Genomic DNA, 18,783 nt, shown 5'->3' with positions numbered 1-18,783 from the left:
AGCTCAAATCAAATACACTACACTCACTTCGATTGGAGCCCCCCACGTTTACTCCTCTTGAGCTGGAGAATAAGCTTATTCACAGTCTTCTAGCGGTGGAGCCTGTCAGTCACCAAGTGGTCCTGGTCAGTGACACCCAATGGCGCGCCTCCCACCGCAGGGCAGGCAGGCAGGACACATGCATGCAGGCACGGACGGGCTGATGAGGGACAGGCCAACGACTGTCAAGAAAGGACTCAGGGTGTCAGGGGCAAAGCTCTGGGCTACGCGGCGTGTTCGCAGTCACCGCGGCCAGCTCTAGGGTCTTGGACAAGTCCCTGAACCCCTCTATGCGGGTGGGGGGTGGGGCGCTTGTATTTCCAAGTCTCCCGCTGCTCAACCTGCCAGCTCGGCGCTCTGTCCACTCGCTTGGCAGAGGCGGCCAGGTGTCTGGGGTCTCCTCTCCGCTGCCGGTGTGAGCGCCGCCCACTTCCAGGTGTAAACACAGACCGGGAGGAGGGACTTCACGGACAGCGCGGAGAGGAGGGAGTGTTGGGGGGGGTGTTCCAGGGGCGCGGGGGCGGTGGGGACAATTAACTCCCTTGGCGATGTGCTGGGAGAGAGGCAAAAGTGGGTTACATGGGAATTTTAACTCAATAAACATCCCCGGCTACTGAGAAAGAAGCGACGGGGCCGCGAACTTCCAGCAGGGTAGAAACGCCGCGGTGGAGCCGGCAGCGTGCGCTCTGGAAAGAATTACTCTCAGTGTTACGCGCCGGGCGGGCGGGCCAGAGGCGGGGAACCCTCCGAGCACCGTCCCGGAGCAGGTCGACCCGCGAGCCCAAGCAAACGCGGGGCAGAGGCGGCGCGGGGCAGGGCAGGCAAGCGGCCGTGCGCCGAGCCGCGTCCGGCCGGGCAGACGCCGGGAAGGGGCTGCAAAGCTGTCTGATCCCTCCGGGCGCCGCGCCGGGGCCGCCCGCGGGAAAAGCTGGCGGGGCGCGGGGAAGGCCGCCGCCGGGCGCAGAGGAGAGCGGGCGGGCGGCCGGGGTACTCACCCGCGCGGATGGGCGGGCGGGCGGGCGGAGGGCTCCGCGGGCCGGGCCGGGTACTGGGCGGCGCGGGGCCGCGGGTGCGGACGCCGGTGTGGACGTGCAGGGGCGGCCCCGCGCCCAGGCTATGAATCAGCTGCGGGGCGAGCGCCGAGGGGCGGGAATTACGGGAAAACCGCGGGGGAGGGCAGAGGGCTGAGGACTTTTGCAATTTCCCGTCCTGCTGCGCACTCTTGGCACTCCTGGGACCCACAGGAATTCTCCCCCTTTGGGTCCCGGGGGAAGCGGCCGGGACCCTGTGGGAGACGGATGAGACCCCGCGGAGGTGCGGCCCCGGACTTGGCGGGCGGGCGGACGGACTGGGAGCGGTGGGAAAGGAAGAGGGAGAGGCCTGGAAAGGAAAAGTTTAACCGAAGTCGCTGTGGGGCCGAGGGAGGCATCGCGCGCCCGCCTCTCCTGCCAGAGGCAGCAGGCCCCGCGGCGGCGGGACGCGGAGGGCAGCCGAGGGACCCAGGAGCCGGGGTGACCGCGCGCGGCCACTTGTTATCCCAAGCGAGAGACAGAACCCTGGGCTCCCTGGCAGAAAATCTTGGGGCAAAAGACAAAAGCTCCAGCCGAACTCCGGACTATGTGTGCATTAGGCGGTCAGAAAAATAAAAAGGTGTTTGAACGGTTCTAGGACCGTGGTTCTCATTCCTACCTAGAAACGCCTCTGACAAAGTTTCATCTGTAACAACAGTCCTAAAGCCTTTGTTTCACAAAAGAGAAGGGTATGCTACAACTTGCTTTTCCCCTTAAAAATGCCATCCGGTCTTTGAAACTTGCATTTCAAATGCAGGGCCTTTGAAATATCTACCTGGCGCCTCTTCATAATTATGTGTTGGACTATGGAGAGCCCTGTGGACTTGAGCTGGAATGGAGACCATCCTGTTAATGCCCTGTTGGGAGAGGTCATGGAAAAGACATGACCTCCAGGTGACCCTTGAGCTGCCACTGGACAATCTGGGCTCCTCACCCCCTTCCCCTGTCCTTGGAAAGGGGGTTCTGCTTGCCCCTGGCTCTCCCAGGGGCTGCTCCATGGACATAGCCTTGAGGTTGAGAACACCCACAGGGTATACCTGGCCAAACCTGGTTTCAGGCCTCTGCATCAACTTGTAAGGTTTGGCAGAGGGATGCAGGGATGGGCTCATCTTGTGGCCACTTAAAACAAGCCTCCTACGTAAGTTCCCTTTGCTTTTTAAAACTGCACCTACCACCCCGGACTGACCAGTGTCTCTTTTAGGTCACTCCCTGCCCTCCAAGTACTGGCCATTGCAGATTTCAGGTGGGAAGCTTCCAGGAGGGTGGAGAACCACCATGCTTCTGTGTCCTGCTAGGGCCCAGAGAAGAGAGCGGCGGCGTTTCAGTGTCTGGAGAGCTGGGATGCCTGATGTTTTGGAGGATTATTCAGGGAGCTTTGCTAGACCTGTTCTGGTCTGGTTTGGGGACCCTGGACTATTATGAATGCCAAGCACTGTAGGAGGGGAAGGAACCCAGGAGTGATTAAGAAGGATTGCTCGTGAATCATATCTTATCTTAGAATCACTTCTTGAATTGACCAAATGGCTCAAAATATGTCAGAATCAGCCCAGATGTTACTTCTGGATTGTGCAGTTTTTGCTCTTCCCACGGAGAGAATTTTGTTTTAGGCCTCGACACATTTACTACCTAATGGTGCCACAAAGACCATGGTGCAGTGTAAATATTTGATGAAAATGAAGAAAAGGTACTTTTGTCTAAATAAACGTATGGTCCTTTGCCACACCTCATTACTTCCAGAGCTTTAAAGTGTCCATTAGTTTAGCCATCTGCTCGGCTATGGAAACTACCAGACCGGATCCCAAAAGGTCAGAAAAGCTTTCTGATTCTATATTTCAGTGAGTGAAAAAAATTTTAATTTCTTCTTCATAGAAACTGTTCAGAGGGATGTCTCTTAGAACAGATGTGATGCCAAGTTAAAAAATATTGAGTATGAAGAATTTCTACAAAGTGAGTCTTAATTTACTTTGAGCTCCTAGTACAACGAAGGAAACAAAATTGCAAAAAATTCCATGCTGTTGGTTCCAACCTTGGGAGCACCCTGCTGTGACTTTCAAAACTGACCCCATGCTGAGCGGGAAGGAAAGACCAAAGAAACAGGCAAGACCACTCCAGATTGGTATGGGTCAGGTTTAATAAGCAAGGGAGCTCACATGTGAGGCTTGTCTTGGGAAGCTGCTGGACGAGTGATCTCTGCCCCTGCCGGCCAGAATCAAGGGTTTATGTAGAAGCCTTACCTGGGTTCACTCAGTGTAGAGTCCAGATGGTCTCAATAACACATTACTCTCTTAAGGCAATGTCCTTGCAGTGGCCCCACTGTGGGCAGAACATACATTCCAAGGACAGAGAAGGGGGTGAGGAGCTTCTGCTTCCCCAGATCCAATTCATAGGTCAACCGGAGGTCATGTCCTCTCAATGACCTCCTCCAACAGGTACCCACAGAAAATTCCTTTATTTTGTGTACCATTTTAATTGCTTAAATTTATCCCCCTTTCTAGAGTCTAGTAGCTATAGCACCTGTAATTTGTGATTCTACTAGGTTGAATAGTATCCTCCAAAAATTTATGTTTAGCCAGAACTTCAGAATCTGACCCTATTTGGAAATATGTTTGTAGATTTAATCAAGTTAAGATGAAGTCCTACTGTATTAATCCAATGACTGCTGTCCTTATAGGAAGAGGGAAGTTGGGACGCAGACACCCAGGAAAAATGCCGTCTGAATACTGGGGCAGAGATTGGAGTTATCCTGCCTCAAGCCAAAGAATGCCAAGAAGTGCTGGCCACCTGCAGAAGCCAGGAGAAAGGTACAGAACATGCCTCTGAGCCCCCAATGTTGCAGGATCGCGGGGTTCTTGTCTCACAGAGTCCAAGAATGAATCTCGCAGTCACATAAGGGTGAAGTGAAGTGAACGTTTGTTAAGTGAAGGTGAGAACAGAAAGGAAAGAAAAAAAAGCTCTCTAGACTGAGAGGGGTCCTGAATGAATGGGCTGCCACCGAGGGCTTTTACCTGACAGTCTTTTATTGAGAACTGACCAGGAAGCTTGTGGCCTTGAGATTCTTGTGCCCTCTGGTCTGGGTTTGAGCAAAGACTATTGATAACATTCCTAAAGGCTTACTTTTTCTTTGAGGTCTGGTCATTTTCTGTGGTTAAAATGTAGTTACCAAAACAAAACAAACAAACAAAAAAAAACAAAAGCAAACCCTCCCCCCACCCCAAAAAAACAAACAAAAACAAAACAAAAAAACCCCCACTAACATCCAGGGCCAGCTGGTCTGGTTTGTTTCTTTATCTCTCTTTTTTTAAAATATATTTTTAAAAGATTTTCTTTATTTATTTGACAGACAGAGAAAGCATATGAGCAGGGAGAGAGGCAGGGGAGAGGCAGAAGCAGGCTCCCCACCGAGCAGGGAGCCCAAGACCCTGAAGTCATGACCTGAGCCAAAGACAGACCCTTAACAGACTGAGGCTCCCCCCCCTCCCCCCGCCCCAGGCACCCGCGTTCCCTTATCTCTTGTTCTGCTCCGTCTAAGCCTCTCCGCCAGCCAGGAATAGTTTCAGAGCCTAGTCAGTGCCTCTCGTCTCTCCTTGCCTGCACCTTAACCCTTACCTTACTCACTAAGAAGGAACTCTCCCTGACAACACCTTGATTGCAGACTTCTGGGCTCTAGAACTGTGAAAGAACAAATTATTTTAAGCCGCCAAATTTGTGGTCATTTCTTATAGCTGCCCTAGCAAGCTGATACATAAGCATGCAGGACATACGTATTCTGAAGGTTAGTTGCAAAATTAGCCCCAAAATAGGTGAAATGAAAAAGATAAAAATACCAAAGACATTAAGCTAAGAGCTGAAATACCCTTCCTTGTTTAGCCTTCACAAGAGTACGTTGGGAAAATACACATTCATTCTGTTGCATTTGACCCTCCTGCCTACTGTTCTCTCTTCCTTTTGAATTCAGTAGCACAACTCTCTCCACTTCCCCCCTTTCCCTGACTTTCTTCCCCATCACCTGCTTGGCCTTCTTGTTCTCCCTTAGACGTTGCCGTGTCCAGGGCTCCATCTCTGACATTCTTCTCTGAATCCACAGTCTCCCGAATGAACACATCCATGCTTCTGAATTCCGTGATCACTTGTGCACTGAGGACCCCGAATCTTCCTTTGATTGCAATTATTTCATCTGAAATCCGGGCCACCTTATTCGTACATCAAAATCAATATGTCCAAGTTCAAACTCCACTTTTCCCCATGTGATTCTCTTACAATAAGTGAATGGCCCAGACTTTAATTTAGACACCAACTCAAAAGACCTGGGAAATGATCGTCATCGTCCATCATCCACCAGAAGGTCTCATCTGTGTAACTACTCTAGAAAGGCACGAGTGGGATGTACCCCCACCCTATCCAACTTCTTGCAGGAAAAACAGTTCCATAATTGTCAGGGACACTAGCTATAGATCTGGGTACGGGTATAGACATACATAGAGATATATGAAATCAGGTATGTAAATTGAGAAATATAGTCATGATTCTATTTGTTCGACTACTACAAATATCTAAAATTACATGTTTGGCAGTGTTCGTTGACCACACCGATGGAGCTGGAAGGAACTGGGAGTTTTCTGAAGAAAGTGGCTTCATCAGGTAAGTAGGAGATGCTGATTTGTAATTGCCCTCATGGATAAGAATTCTCTATTTGGGGGGCAATAGATCACAGTTGATATTTTGAAGATTCACTTTTAGGTCTTAAAGTATTATGCTGCTGTGGTGATGCTGCTTAAAGTATGGTTGTGGGCGATACCGGCATTATTTCTAAAGAAAACTTAATGGAAATGAAAATGTTATTTCGTAAATGTATTCTCATGAAAAACTACATAGGCCTCCAGAAAATTTTTTAATCTGATATATCATACAGCTTGGTTAGTTAAGAGACATCTATCACTTCCAACTTTATATATATAAAATGGAGCCTGCAATGACAAAGCAAGATGTCGAGTGTTAGAGAACCACATGGAATGTTCACATTGTGTAATACCAGGGGATTCATTATAATCACTTAATTATGAATCACCTTCCTTTCAATACCTGTTAAGTGAATTTTAGTGAGGGATAACATTATCCTTAATAGTTCTAAAGGAGTTTTTTGTTTGAACTAGATATTGCTTGAAGATTGATTCATGGATTAATTGATCGATTTTACACAATCTACCCTCTCCTGGGTATTGTAATTGTGTTCACACTGTGTCCTAGAAATCATCAGAAACCAGACAGTGAGAGAACTTTTCTGGATCTTTTACTTTTTTTCCCGCATGGGCTCAGGGAGAATGTTGAGTATGTGTTTGTTCAGATGACTGCTTTTATTCTCTTGGCTCGCGTTCATGAGAATGAACAGTTATGAGTGAGGTAGTTAATGCTAAAGGATAGAGCATTAATACAATGGGGGTAGTGCTTGGAGAGAACTCAATGGGAACTTTTGGGACTTTTGAAAGCTATTTGCCAAACTTAATCTAAAATAAGTCTACAGTCCTAGCTATATTTTAAATGGCATCTTTTACAGACAGTATGTAGTTGGGACTTTTTAAAAAATTCAGTCTGGCAGTCTCTACATTTTAATTTGATAGAGTGGGTAGTACTCTTATGTTTAAGGCATTTATTGATATGGTTGGGTTTAGCCTACCATTTTACTATGTTTTCTTCTTTGTTCCCTCTGGGTTTTTGTCCTTGTATTTTTCCTTTTCTGCCCTTCTTTTACGTTATGGGAATATGTTTTAGAGTTCTATTTTAATTTGCCTTTGGTTTTTTCTTATTCCTCTCTGCATGATTTTTTAGTGTTTGCTCTGTGAATTACAATATACAGCCTAATTTTCAGTGTCTACTTGAGATAATGCTGTACTATTTCTTTTAATAGGTGCATTTAACCACACCACCTGTCCTTTACATTATAGTTGTAAAATGTATATCTACAATGAAATAAAACCTGCAATGTGATATATATTTAAAACAAATTAAGAGGACAAATAGTCTTTTATATTTTCCCACATATTTACCTTGCTCAATATTCTGCAGTCCTTCTCAAAGATCTCCATTTCCACCTGATCTCATTTCCTGAAGAACTGCCTTTAACGTTTTTGTTTTAGTGCACATCCACTGGAGTACATTCTCTTGGTTTTATTTTAAAATGTCTTTATTTCGTTTCATTCCTGAGGGATATTTTTGTTGGATATAGGATTTTGGGTTGACGATGTTTTTAATTCAACAATTTAAAGACATTGTTCTATGGTTTTCTGGCCTTCATTGTTTCTGATAAATCATCAGTTATTCAAATCACTGTATATATAATGTCTTGTTTTTCATTATTCATCCTGCCTGGCATTTGCTAAGCTTCTTGAATTTGCAAATTTGTCCTTTACCATATGTGAGCAATTTTCAGTACTTCTTGAATTGTTTTTCTGCCCCACTGTCTTTCTCATCTCTTTCTGAGACTCCAGTTACAAAAATCCAGACCTCTTCGTATAGGCCTAAATACCCATGTGGCTCTATTAATTTTTTTTTTTTTTAACTAAGCTCCGTGCCTAGTGTGGGGCTTGAACTCATGACACTGAGATCAAGAGTCATGTGCTCTACCAAATGAGCCAGGCAGATGCCCCTCTATTGTTTTAAATCTTTTCCCTCTGTGTTTTTACACTAGATAATTTCTATTGAATTATCCTTACGTTTGCGGACTTTTCTCCCACCATCTTCATTCTGCTATTAAATCTATCCAGTGAGTTTTGTTTAAAAGATGTGTATTTCAAATCTAGAATTTTTATTTATATATTCTTTTTAAATATTTTCTATTTCCTTACTGATACTTCCTATTTTAGTTCATTATAGGCATATTTCTTTTACTTCATGGAGCGTAGTTATAATTGCTGCTTTTTTAAAGCATTGCTTGATTATTCCAGTATTTAGATAATTGTGGAGACAGTCTCCATTGATTGTTTCTCTTATGAGAACAGATCACATTTTTCTGGTTTGTTTGTTTATTTAAGTGTTGTCAAGTAATTTTGGATTGTAACCTGGACATTGTAAATATAATGTTATGAAGACTGCATTCTGTTATATTCTGCCAATGGCATTCATTTTCTTTTTAAATGGACAATTCACGTGGTTGGACTCAAGCTGCAAACTTGATGTTGCTTGCAGTACATAGTAGCTCTAGTCTGAGTTCAGTTTTTTGGGGCTCAGCTGGGCTGCTTTGAGTTTGTCTGCGTAGGCATGTTTTAGGCATTATGCATGATATAGACTTTAAACACAGCTCCCTCCTCTCTAGCTTTCTCTTTTCTGCGATTTCCCTCCTCACTTTCCAAAGGGTATGTTTGCCCCAAACTCTGACCTCTGGTTCTTCAAGCCAGAAGTATTGTGTATTTTCTAACAGAGTTTTAAACACCCCCTTACTACCCAGATTTGGGCCGGTCTCAGACTAAAGGTTATAAAATGTAGGAAACTGACTCTTTCCCTTCCTCCAAGTGTTGACATCCACCCCTCCCCACCAAGATCTTTCTGCTGTTGATTATTCTCCACTTCATTTAGATGTGGGTTTTTAAAAGTTATTTTTTTATAAAAAGAAATAAAATAATAAAAATAAAAAATGAAGATATTTTTTCTAGTGCTTTATATTGTTATGTGAAGGAGGGTCAGTTTAAGGAGGAGATACCCATGGATGACTAAAAGTGGCACTTGTATAGTTGTATTTTCACCTGCTAAGTAACTAGCTTGTTGAGGGACAGTTGTGTGAACTGTTTTCCTTTGCTAGTTAAGATTTCTTTCCAATTAAATATTCTGGAAACAATCCAGTTTTTCCAAAAGATTGAAGTAGACTTGCCTCTAACTTCAATCTGGAAATTGATGAAAACCCATTGAAATCATGTAAGGTCAATAAGTTGTCTTAAACCTCACTTTAGAATGAAGATTTGTATATATCAATAGCACTATAATAACGAAGTGAAAGGTTTTAAGCAACAAAGAGAAGTTGTCAAACTTACCTTTGTATTTCCCCTGAACTTTGTTCAAATGCCAAAAACAAATTTATTTGAGGGAGTTACAGTAAGCCATAGCTTCATCTTCATCATTCCATTGTGCTTAAATTAATTTCACTCGGATTGAAATGAAAACTTCCCAAAAGCGTTTACTTCTATGTTCAATCTTGTCAGCTTCTCAAATGTCACCATCTTCATCCAATTCTAACACAACAGCAATTATTTTGTCCATTACTAAATATCAGATGATGCTTAGTCACTTTGGAATAATGCTCAGGTAATTTCCACATGCCCAAGGCATTTTAGGAGAAATGTTTGTTGAAATTCAATACAAAATAACCGAGCTAAACTAGAATAAGATGAAGCACCCCAAAAGGAGAGAAATGTTATTCCGTCAATGTTATTAAATCGTGTAGCAAAAATAATCATAAGAACTTGTCTTCCTCAAAATTTTTGGAAAATGATGTCTAAAGATGAAGTTGTAAACATTCTGAAAAAGAATGATAATAGACAATTTCTTTTGAAACTCTCCCCTGTTCTTAGAAAAATATTCCACGTGACTGGAAATTTAGGCTTATGAACGTTCATAGTTGCAAAATTGTAATGCACACACACAAACACATACCCAAACACTCATTAGAAAAACATTATGGGAAAAATGGGGAGATACTGGGGTGGGGAAAGGACATTGTTTGTAATAGTGGCAAGCTAGCAAGAGCCTAAGAATGTTCTAACAGAAGATGGAAAACTTTATGATTTAATTATCTCTTTGTACTGCAATGGAAATAACACCCAAAATATATACTTACATGAAAAAAATAAGAATCAGAAATGTGCATTTGGTATGTCCATTCACCTATTTAATTTGTTAATGTTTATGAGATAGATACATAGGAATGTTTTGAGTAGGATTATAAGAAATTGGTAACTGTGGTTGTTGGGGAGAAGGTCTAAGAATGAGGTGTGGTTTGTAAGGGATGCTTGTACTTTCATTTTAGACCCGCCTGTGTAGACCGGCTTTTTGTCATGAATGTTTTTATTTTTTAAAAGTAATAATCTTATTTTTATTTTTTAATTTAATTTTTATTTTTTTAAATTTAAATTCAATTAGCCAACATATAGTACATCATTAGTTTTTGGTTCATTAGTTGCGTATAACACCGAGTGCTCATCACACCACATGCCCTCCTTAATGCCCATCACCCAGTTATCCCATCACCCCACCCACCTCCCTTTCAACAACCCTTAGGTTTTTTTCCAAGTCAAGAGTCTCTCACAGTTTGGCTCCCTCTCTTTCTTCCCATTCAGTTTTTCCTCCCTTCCCCTTTGATCCTCTGTGCTATTTCTTATATTCCACATGTGAGTGAAACCATATGATAATTGTCTTTCTCTGATTGAGTTATTTTCATTTAGCATAATACCTTCCAAATAATCCAGTCAAGAAATAGGCAGAAGACATGAACAGACACTTCTCCAAAGAAGACATACAAGTGGCCAACAGACACATGAAAAAGTGTTCCACATCCCTTGGCATCATGGAAATACAAATCAAAACCACAACGAGGTTTCACCTCACACCAGTCAGAATGGCTAAATTTAACAAGTCAGTGAACAAGAAATGTTGGCAAGGATGTGGAAAAAGGGGAACCCTCCTATAGTGTTGGTGGGAATGCAAGCTGGTGCAGCCACTCTGGAAAACAGCGTGGAGGTTCCTCAGAAAGTTAAAAAGAGAGCTACTCTACAAGCCAGCACTCATACTACTGGGTGTTTACCCCAAAGATACAGATGTAGTGAAAAGGGGCACCTGCATCCCAGTTTTCATAACAGCAGTTGTCCACCATAAAAAGTAATAATTTTAAAAATCAAAGAATGCCCTACGTAATTGAGAAGGGACCTCATTTGTTATTTATTTTGATTGTTATACACAAGTTATAACCAATTATAATCTAAGGACATAGAACAAACCAAATTAATGGCCTCTGGGGAAGAGGTGACCGAGGATCAAAGGGGAGAGCTTTAACTCTACCTTTTTGTATCTTTTAAATTTTTGTATATATAAATATATTATTTAGTAAGAAAAACTAAAATTTAAAATGCTATGATGACTTCCCCCCTGCCCAAATGGGACACACGGATCTGAATGTAGTGTGTGAATGGGCCCAGCTTGGCAACCGTGGGCTGTATCCATCCCAAACAAACAGGGGTTGGCGGCGAGACCCAGGCTGTGCAGCAGGAGTTGGAAAATGCGGCTCCGGGCACCCGACGACTGTTTTAGCAGTTGGCCTCATGGAGCTGGGGGAAAGAGAGCGCCTGACCCCCAGAGGCCTGGGTTGGGGCACAGACCTTCCTATGGGGAAGAGGGAGCTCTTGTTCCAGGCAGTCCATCACCAGACAGCCTCAACTTCAAGGGCCATCCTCTCAACAATGCTGCTTGTCTCTTTCCACACTTTTTCCTTTTTTAAAAAAATAGCTCTCTGTAGAAAACTATAACATTATACAAACATAGAAAGAAGGAAATCATAACTATTTGCTTATTTAAAATAGGGGGGAAATCCTGACAGGTCTTACTTATTACAGCAACACGATTGGCAATAACCAAGATGTGGCTGTTTACTGACAATATTAGAAAGTTGGGAACAGCTTTCAGGTCTTACGTTATCTTCACCTAAGGCACCCCTAGGCTGTGTGCAGGTTTGATTTTCACTCAGATCCTCTCTGATGCCGGTCGGATGCTCTCGCCTCTTCCAAGTGGTGCCTCTAGGACGGAGGCTGCTCGCAGGTGATAGCCATGGAGCCTGGGCGCGGGGGCTGCCTGCGCTGCTGGAGCAGAACAGAGGGCGGGAGGGTGATGCGGATTGGCTACAAGGCCAGGGCCACTCTCCCCCGCATTCTGTTGGCTGGACTTCAGTCACCTAGTCCCACCTAGGGAGGCTGGGACATGGAAGCATCCTCTGTGCCCAAGAAGAGGAGCAGGAAGGCATGAAGACCTTGTCTGGGCACGGAAGGAACTTGGTTAATAAATTAACGATACATCTTTTTTTTTATAATAATATTTTTATTATATTATGTTAGTCACCACACAGTACATCCCTGGTTTTGGTGTAAAGTTCGATGATTCATTAGTTGCGTATAACACCCAGTGCACCATGCAATACGTGCCCTCCTTACTACCCATCACCAGTCTATCCCATTCCCCCACCCCCCTCCCCTCTGAAGCCCTCAGTTTGTTTCTCAGAGTCCATAGTCTCTCATGCTTCATAACGATATATCTTATAGTGAAATATTCATCCATGAAAAATCAGATTTCAAAGAACATGTAATGACAGGAAAATGCCAGTGTTCAGTGAAACAAGCAAGATACAGAATCTTATGTTACTAGCTTTGGAAAACATAATATTTATATATGTGTATTCATGCTTAAGAAGGAAATATAAACTGTTATTTGTGGTTATCTTTACACGGTAAGGTTATCAGTTATTTTTTATACTTTTGGAGAAATAGCTGATTTTCTGCAGTGACCATATACTGCTTTGAAAAGAAATATGTGTAATCTAAAAAACAGGATTTTTTTTTTCTAGGTGGAGGAGAAATCCTCAGAGCATCCGAAACCAGAGCTGACATTTCGAATTCCTTTATAAGTTGCTACAGACTGTGAATTTGAACTTATGCTACTAAGCCTTTTTTTCCCTTTAATCAGCAGAGGGCAGCTCTCTGCTTTCCTGCTTATTTTTTCTTACAGCATAGATGCGAGCCAAATCCCCTGTTTTACACATTAACTGTGGCCAGAATCGCATATTAGATTTATTGTGTTGGGAAGGAGAAGCCAAGTCTGAAACCTATCTTTGCCAATTGCGACACTTACTGCATAGGATACATTTTGCTGCACAGAGCAAATGAGCAAACCAGGTCTGCTCTTTAGATGGTTTTAGTCTAAAGCGGTCACTATTCACATATTGACAGGCTCAGCTACAAAACTGTGAGAACAGCAATCCACACGGTGAGCATTGTCCTTGTAGGAAGACAGCCACAGGGTGTTCCAGGAGAGAATGAGGTGGTTGGGTATTTTGGTAGGCAAGGGCTACATGAAAGCCATTTTTCCTTTGCGCAGGAAGATTTTGTGGATTAAAAAATAGATATCATTTTTTAATTGTCCAGATAGGGCAAAGAACATTGAGAGAATAGAAATAAGACAAAACAGATGCACATTAAAAAACAAGGAAATTTGCTCATTGTGTATTTTTAATCCATTGTGTTGGAAAATTTACAGGATTGATCATGTCCAGTGTTAATGAGAGTATGGGGCAACAGTTAATTCTCAAATGATGTTGATAGGAGGAGAAGTTGGTCAACCTTTATATTATCAAAAATTTTAAATACATGTTTACTTTGGAGAAATTGAGCTTCTAAGGAGCCCCTTTGCCTCAGGGTAACTCCCTCAGCAGAAATAAAGTGGGTGGGTGGGGGGTGAGTCAGGCCTCTGCTCTGCTGCTTCTGCTTTCATAACCTAACCTGTAAAATATAACTATCCCTCTCAATTCCTTAGCAGGCCTGGTAAGGTCCAAAGTGGCTCAGGAAACCTCTCAGCTCAGCAGGACAAGCTGCATAGAGAGAGAGAGAGAGAGAGAGAGAGAGAGAGACTATAGAGCCCTCTAGTGGCCACCAGCTGTCTAGAGAACTGGCTCCTTGAGGAATTTGTGTTGTCTTCCCACCTTGGCGCCAAAAGACACGTCTGACCTCATAGGGTGCTGACGCTTGGCCACCCACTCCCCGCCCCCAGACTCTGGTACTAGCCAGGAACAGCCCTCTGGCTCAACTTGGCCATAAATGCGGTCAGGGTGTTCCCCAGGTGGGGCAGCCCAGCCTTCCTTCCCAGCAGTGTGCCCATGCAGACAGCCACGGAAGCTGGCCAAATCCCCCAAACTGGGGTCTTGTGTAGACCCTCCACGGAGCACAGGGACACCCTGGTAAAACGATTCCCTGGAGCAACTTAGGTTTCTAACTACTTCCTTGAAAATGTGCAAATTAACCTTTGAAGTGGCCATGGGTTCTACAAGATTGAGCAAGTAAGGAGAAGGTTAGGTTATGCTGGGAGGAAAGACCAGGGGGCCCAGAAGAGCACCCTTCATATTGCAGAGGGCTGCGTGTGAGCCGGCTATCAGGATTGCCACATGCCCCCGTGTCGTGTGCTGGGCCACCCGTGACTCTAAGGTACTTCTGTGCTCATTAGTGAAAAGTGGGTGCAGGACTTGGCAGGGACACAGAGCCTTTGGGTGAAGCCACAAATGCCCTCTTCTCAGGCATGAGTACCTGCGTGCTGAGACACACAAGTTGGAGAGAAGGGGACTTGAGTTTAGTTCCCACATACCCCACCCCGTTGGCCGGACACCTTGGTGGAGTGTGCCCACCTCACAGTGTGTCAGCAGCCTTGGGTTTTTGCAATGCTGAAGGCTCCCAGCCGAGGGAAAGGGTGAGGGCTGCAATCTAGCCGTGCTCTGCTGGCCAAGTCAAGCTCTGTGTCAGTCTGGGGGGTCACTTTGTGTAACAAGCACAAAGGTGCATTGTGTACTAGTGGCCCTGGGTCTATCGTGTATCGCCCTGTAATGACCCTGTTAGGTAGACAGAGATCGGTTTACTGTGAAGCTAATGGCACAGACTTTTTCCAAGATCTGGGAGAGGTTCAAATGGTCATATTTTGTTCTAAAACCGGCAAAAGTAGGATAATGTAACTGTACTCATTTAAAACTATTGTCATAGCCACTTTTGGAGATGGATACAATGACAATAATCTCTATTTTATAACGGAGACACAAAAAGGTTAGATAGCATTACTATTAAGTGGTAGAGCCTGGAATCGTTGCAAGCTAATTGATGCCAATGCCAGAAAATCATGGACAATGTGTATATTATTTCCAAGGGGACAAAGCTTCCAGAAGAATCCAACGAAGTACTGTTCTTTCTTGCCCCCAAATCTCCAAATGTCATAATAGATGTGAAACATCTTAAGATGTTGTTCTAGTCAGAAGAGACCAATCAGAGGCAGAGAACAAATCATGGAGCAGAAGACACAGTGGTCATTGGGAAGCCAGTCCTACACATCATGTGGCAGCTGGGCCACACAGCCATTGCCACCAAGGAGAGTGATATGTCTCGTGGCCACTGTATTATGTAAGGTACCGTCTAAAACAAACTGCTGTGGCTGACTTAAAACCTACATTTATCTCCTTCTCATTTAACAGTCTAGAGGTGAGGAAGAAGGGACGGTGGGTATTGGGAGAGGTTCACTGTGTGTACCAATGCCCTGAGGCCGTGGTTTGACTTGGAAGGCCGTGAGGCCTAAGATCTGTGAGCACAATGTGAGAATTAGTACAAATTGTAGAACAAAGAAAGTGAGCAGGAGGGAAAGCCCTGGCCAGGAGGTAATGAAATGCCCGCTGTGTGGGGCAGAGAGCACGGGGAGCACAGACATAGCAATGGCAGCAGTTTCAGGGAACTTTCCCACAGCTGTGGGCTATGGTAATTTGACAATAAGAAAATGCACAGGGAATCTGAGAGTGACTTCTGTTGACTCATGAGAAGACTTGGGAGACCCAAGAAGACGATCCTTGATTCAGGGAACAAGGAGAGGCCAAGTTTTTAAAAAAATGACAAAGAAGAGACAAATTAAGACTGTTTCTAGTCAGCTCAGGGCAGACCAAGTTTACGAATCCTTTAGTGAGGAATGATTCACTATTACACAAGAACCCATGGTTGGTAACCACATCCTTCCCCTCCCCTTCTCAACCAAAGTTCTGGAAAGAGGACTATTTTAGGCATCATTGTTTCTACCTTATCTTTTCACCATTTCTATGTCTGTAGGGCTATGGTTATTGCCCAATTCCATGGATTCTTTACAGTTTTATAAGGTATTCTTCTGTATCATTTAAGTGATTAACCACTGACTTCCTCATACACTGTCTTGCCGTAATTTCTGTGACTCTAGGTTCTCCCAAGTCTCTCTAGCTTCATCTTCTCATTCTCCTCCCTGAAACCCCCCCTCCTCTCAGCGGTCTATCAGAGAGAGTGGAATGATGCGCTCAAGTCCCGTTACAGCCGCCGTCCAGGTTGTAAAGTCTGGAAAGCTACAAAGTTACATATCCCAAACTTCCTTGCATCTAGGACTCCAGACGTGTTTTAGATTCTGTCAGTCAGATGGACTCCCATGAAAACATAGGGAGACAGGGAATCAAGGAAGCTTGGAGAAGAATCTAACCAAGGAATTGATTGGGTTCTTACGGAAGTCTAGAACTCTTAAGTTGGTTAAGAGTCACTGTTACATAGAGTCTGCCTAGAAAATACGTCTGCTCTGGTGTTTCAGTTTCCTTGTGTAGGTAGATGATTTCTGTGTCGGTCGGCTCCTGACTGGTGCATGCTGCTGCCTTACAAACCACCAGCAGCTCAGTGACTTGCAGCAATAGCTTCTCTGTTTTTTTGCTCACGGGTCTGTGTCTCATTCAGCGTAGCTCTGCTCCAGGCTGCTGGTCACCTGGGCCTGGCTTCAGGCTTCAGTTGGGTTCAGATGTGCTCTGTGTATCTTCACAGTCTCCTTGATCAACAGTCACCCAGGGCATGTGCTTCCCAGAGCGGATTACAGAAGCCCGAGGGAGACACCAAATACACAAGCACATTCAAAGCTTCTGCTCTCATGTCTGCTTGCACTTTCTTGGCCCAAACGAGGCACGTGGTCAAGTCCAAAGTCAGAGGGGTAGAGAAGAATACTTGTCTTCCAGGGGGGAGCAGGAGGGAGATTAATGTTTTCTAAAAATGAATCAAATCTATTCCAACTTCCATGATAAATCTTGAGCTTAGACTCCTTCTCTTGGTCCCCACACATGGCCTGTGGGGCATCTCCTTTGTGCTGATGCTGCTTCCAAGGCCTCCTGCCAAGATGAGCATGGCCTGCATATTGTTGAATGACTACCAGTTTGCAAAACAAAGTAGGACAGGGTGAAGAGATTGACTTGGCTTTCTGTGGAGAAAGGACATTCTTGAGAGAGACTGACCACCCCCGTGTGTGTGTGACTAAAGATTCCTGTAAATATTGACGGAAATGTAGCATTTCAAGTCTTCCTGATTGAGCCTCTGTCTAATTTTTCAGGTTCTTTCTCTCAGTTCCCGCTCTTGAACCTTCTACTCTTCTCAAACTACAACAAACAAAAACAAACCCCGTTAGAAAAAAAGGAAAGGTCTTGTGTGAATACTGATGTACTGTTAGAAAGACAAATTCAATCTCTTTTGCCATTAAAAAAGGTGTAAAGTCAACAAACAGCCTGAAATACCTTTTATTATGTTATTAAGTTCTCAAATAAATCACCCAAATCAAATGTTAGACTATCAACATTTTGATGAAATTTTCGTCTGGAACCACATCTGATTTTGAGCACTTTTTTTCCAAAGAGGAGATCTAGGAGGCTCAGAATCTTCCCACCAACCTTTACCAGGGTTTCTGCTAAAATATATAATTGCTTCAGATAAAACCATGAAGCCTTTGGAAAAAGTTCTTTTTGAATAATCTGTTAAAAAATAGATGTATTCCTTTTTATGCATTGATTTCTTCCAAATCAGTCTTCCCACTTAAACTGAGTCAAGAAAACACCTGCCTTGGAGGTGAGAACAGCCTGTGCTTAGGAAAATGGAGTCACGGGAGACGCATGTCCCTGCACTTAGTGTGAGCCAAGGGTAAATATATGTAGGTTAAAGACCCCTTAATATGCATCCAGGTTTTGTTTCTCTACCTTTCCAAGGATTGAATGTGTCACCCACCAGAAGGATGACTTTGTTTTGCAAACTGGTAGTTATTCAACAATATGCAGGCCGTGCTCATCTTGGTAGGCGGCCTGGGAAGCAGCATCAGCACAGAGGAGATGCCCCATAGGCTGTGTCTGGAGACCAAGAGAAATAGTCTAAGCTCAACCCTGTAGAAACTATGACCATCAAAACCACCACAACTCCCTAGCCTCTTACCTAAGAGGTCTAATCTTTTTTTTTTTAACTTTGTATTATGAAAAATTTCAAACCTATACCAAAGTAACCGAAGGTAGTATAAGGAGCCCCACGTAGCCATCACTCAATGTAAACAATGATATATTCCTGGCCAATGTTACACCATCTGTATGATTATCTACTCTCCTTCATTCCACGGGACAATGTTGAAGCAAATCTGAAACATCCTATCATTTCATCTGTAAAGACCTCATCTCTAAAAAATATGAATACTTTAAAAAATCCAATATCATTATTAGGGTCAATATCCTATATTAAATAAGTGCAATGTATACATTTCAATTAAAGAGAAAATTTAGTAATTTCTCGGTATAAGACAGAGTTTATAACTGTTTCAAATCACTACAATAAACAGTCCTCTCTGAGTGTCAGAATGTGGAAACCACAGAGGCAATTAATCTATAAAACCTGTCACTGAGCCCATCACTCTAGCTACTCACTTTAATTGGAACAGTTTGGTTCTATATATTTTAAATAAATTAAAAACAAGAGATTTTCACATTCTGCTCAGCTGCCAGTTTGTTAAATGCTTCCTGTTATTGCTCTTGAATAATTTTCTGGGGAATTTTTCATCCTCACAAAATTGTTTTTCTTAGTGTCTGTGTTAAAACTTCCTTTGAACT

The 18,783-nt window shown here is 43.6% G+C and overlaps 1 protein-coding gene and 1 long non-coding RNA gene across 7 annotated transcripts in view; one reads left to right on the top strand and one right to left on the bottom strand.

Annotated features, from left to right (window-relative positions):
- The window catches only part of OSMR (oncostatin M receptor), a 49,195-nt gene extending 48,044 nt beyond the window's left edge, over positions 1–1,151 (bottom strand). For both annotated transcript variants that reach the window (XM_026506851.4, XM_026506852.4), the window contains exon 1: positions 1,035–1,151. The gene's annotated coding sequence lies outside the window, so the exon portion shown is untranslated. The remainder of the gene's footprint in view (positions 1–1,034) is intronic.
- A 68-nt stretch (positions 1,152–1,219) lies between these two features.
- The window catches only part of LOC113260911 (uncharacterized), a 124,270-nt gene continuing 106,706 nt past the window's right edge, over positions 1,220–18,783 (top strand). For all 5 annotated transcript variants that reach the window (XR_007191163.2, XR_008959199.1, XR_003318143.4 and 2 more), the window contains exons 1-3: positions 1,220–1,353; positions 3,781–3,910; positions 5,681–5,747. This is a non-coding gene — a long non-coding RNA (uncharacterized LOC113260911). The remainder of the gene's footprint in view (positions 1,354–3,780; positions 3,911–5,680; positions 5,748–18,783) is intronic.

This window comes from Ursus arctos, unplaced genomic scaffold (genome assembly GCF_023065955.2).
Source record: "Ursus arctos isolate Adak ecotype North America unplaced genomic scaffold, UrsArc2.0 scaffold_15, whole genome shotgun sequence".
Classification (NCBI taxonomy): Eukaryota; Metazoa; Chordata; class Mammalia; order Carnivora; family Ursidae; genus Ursus; species Ursus arctos.
This window is presented reverse-complemented; position numbering and strand designations above follow the sequence as displayed.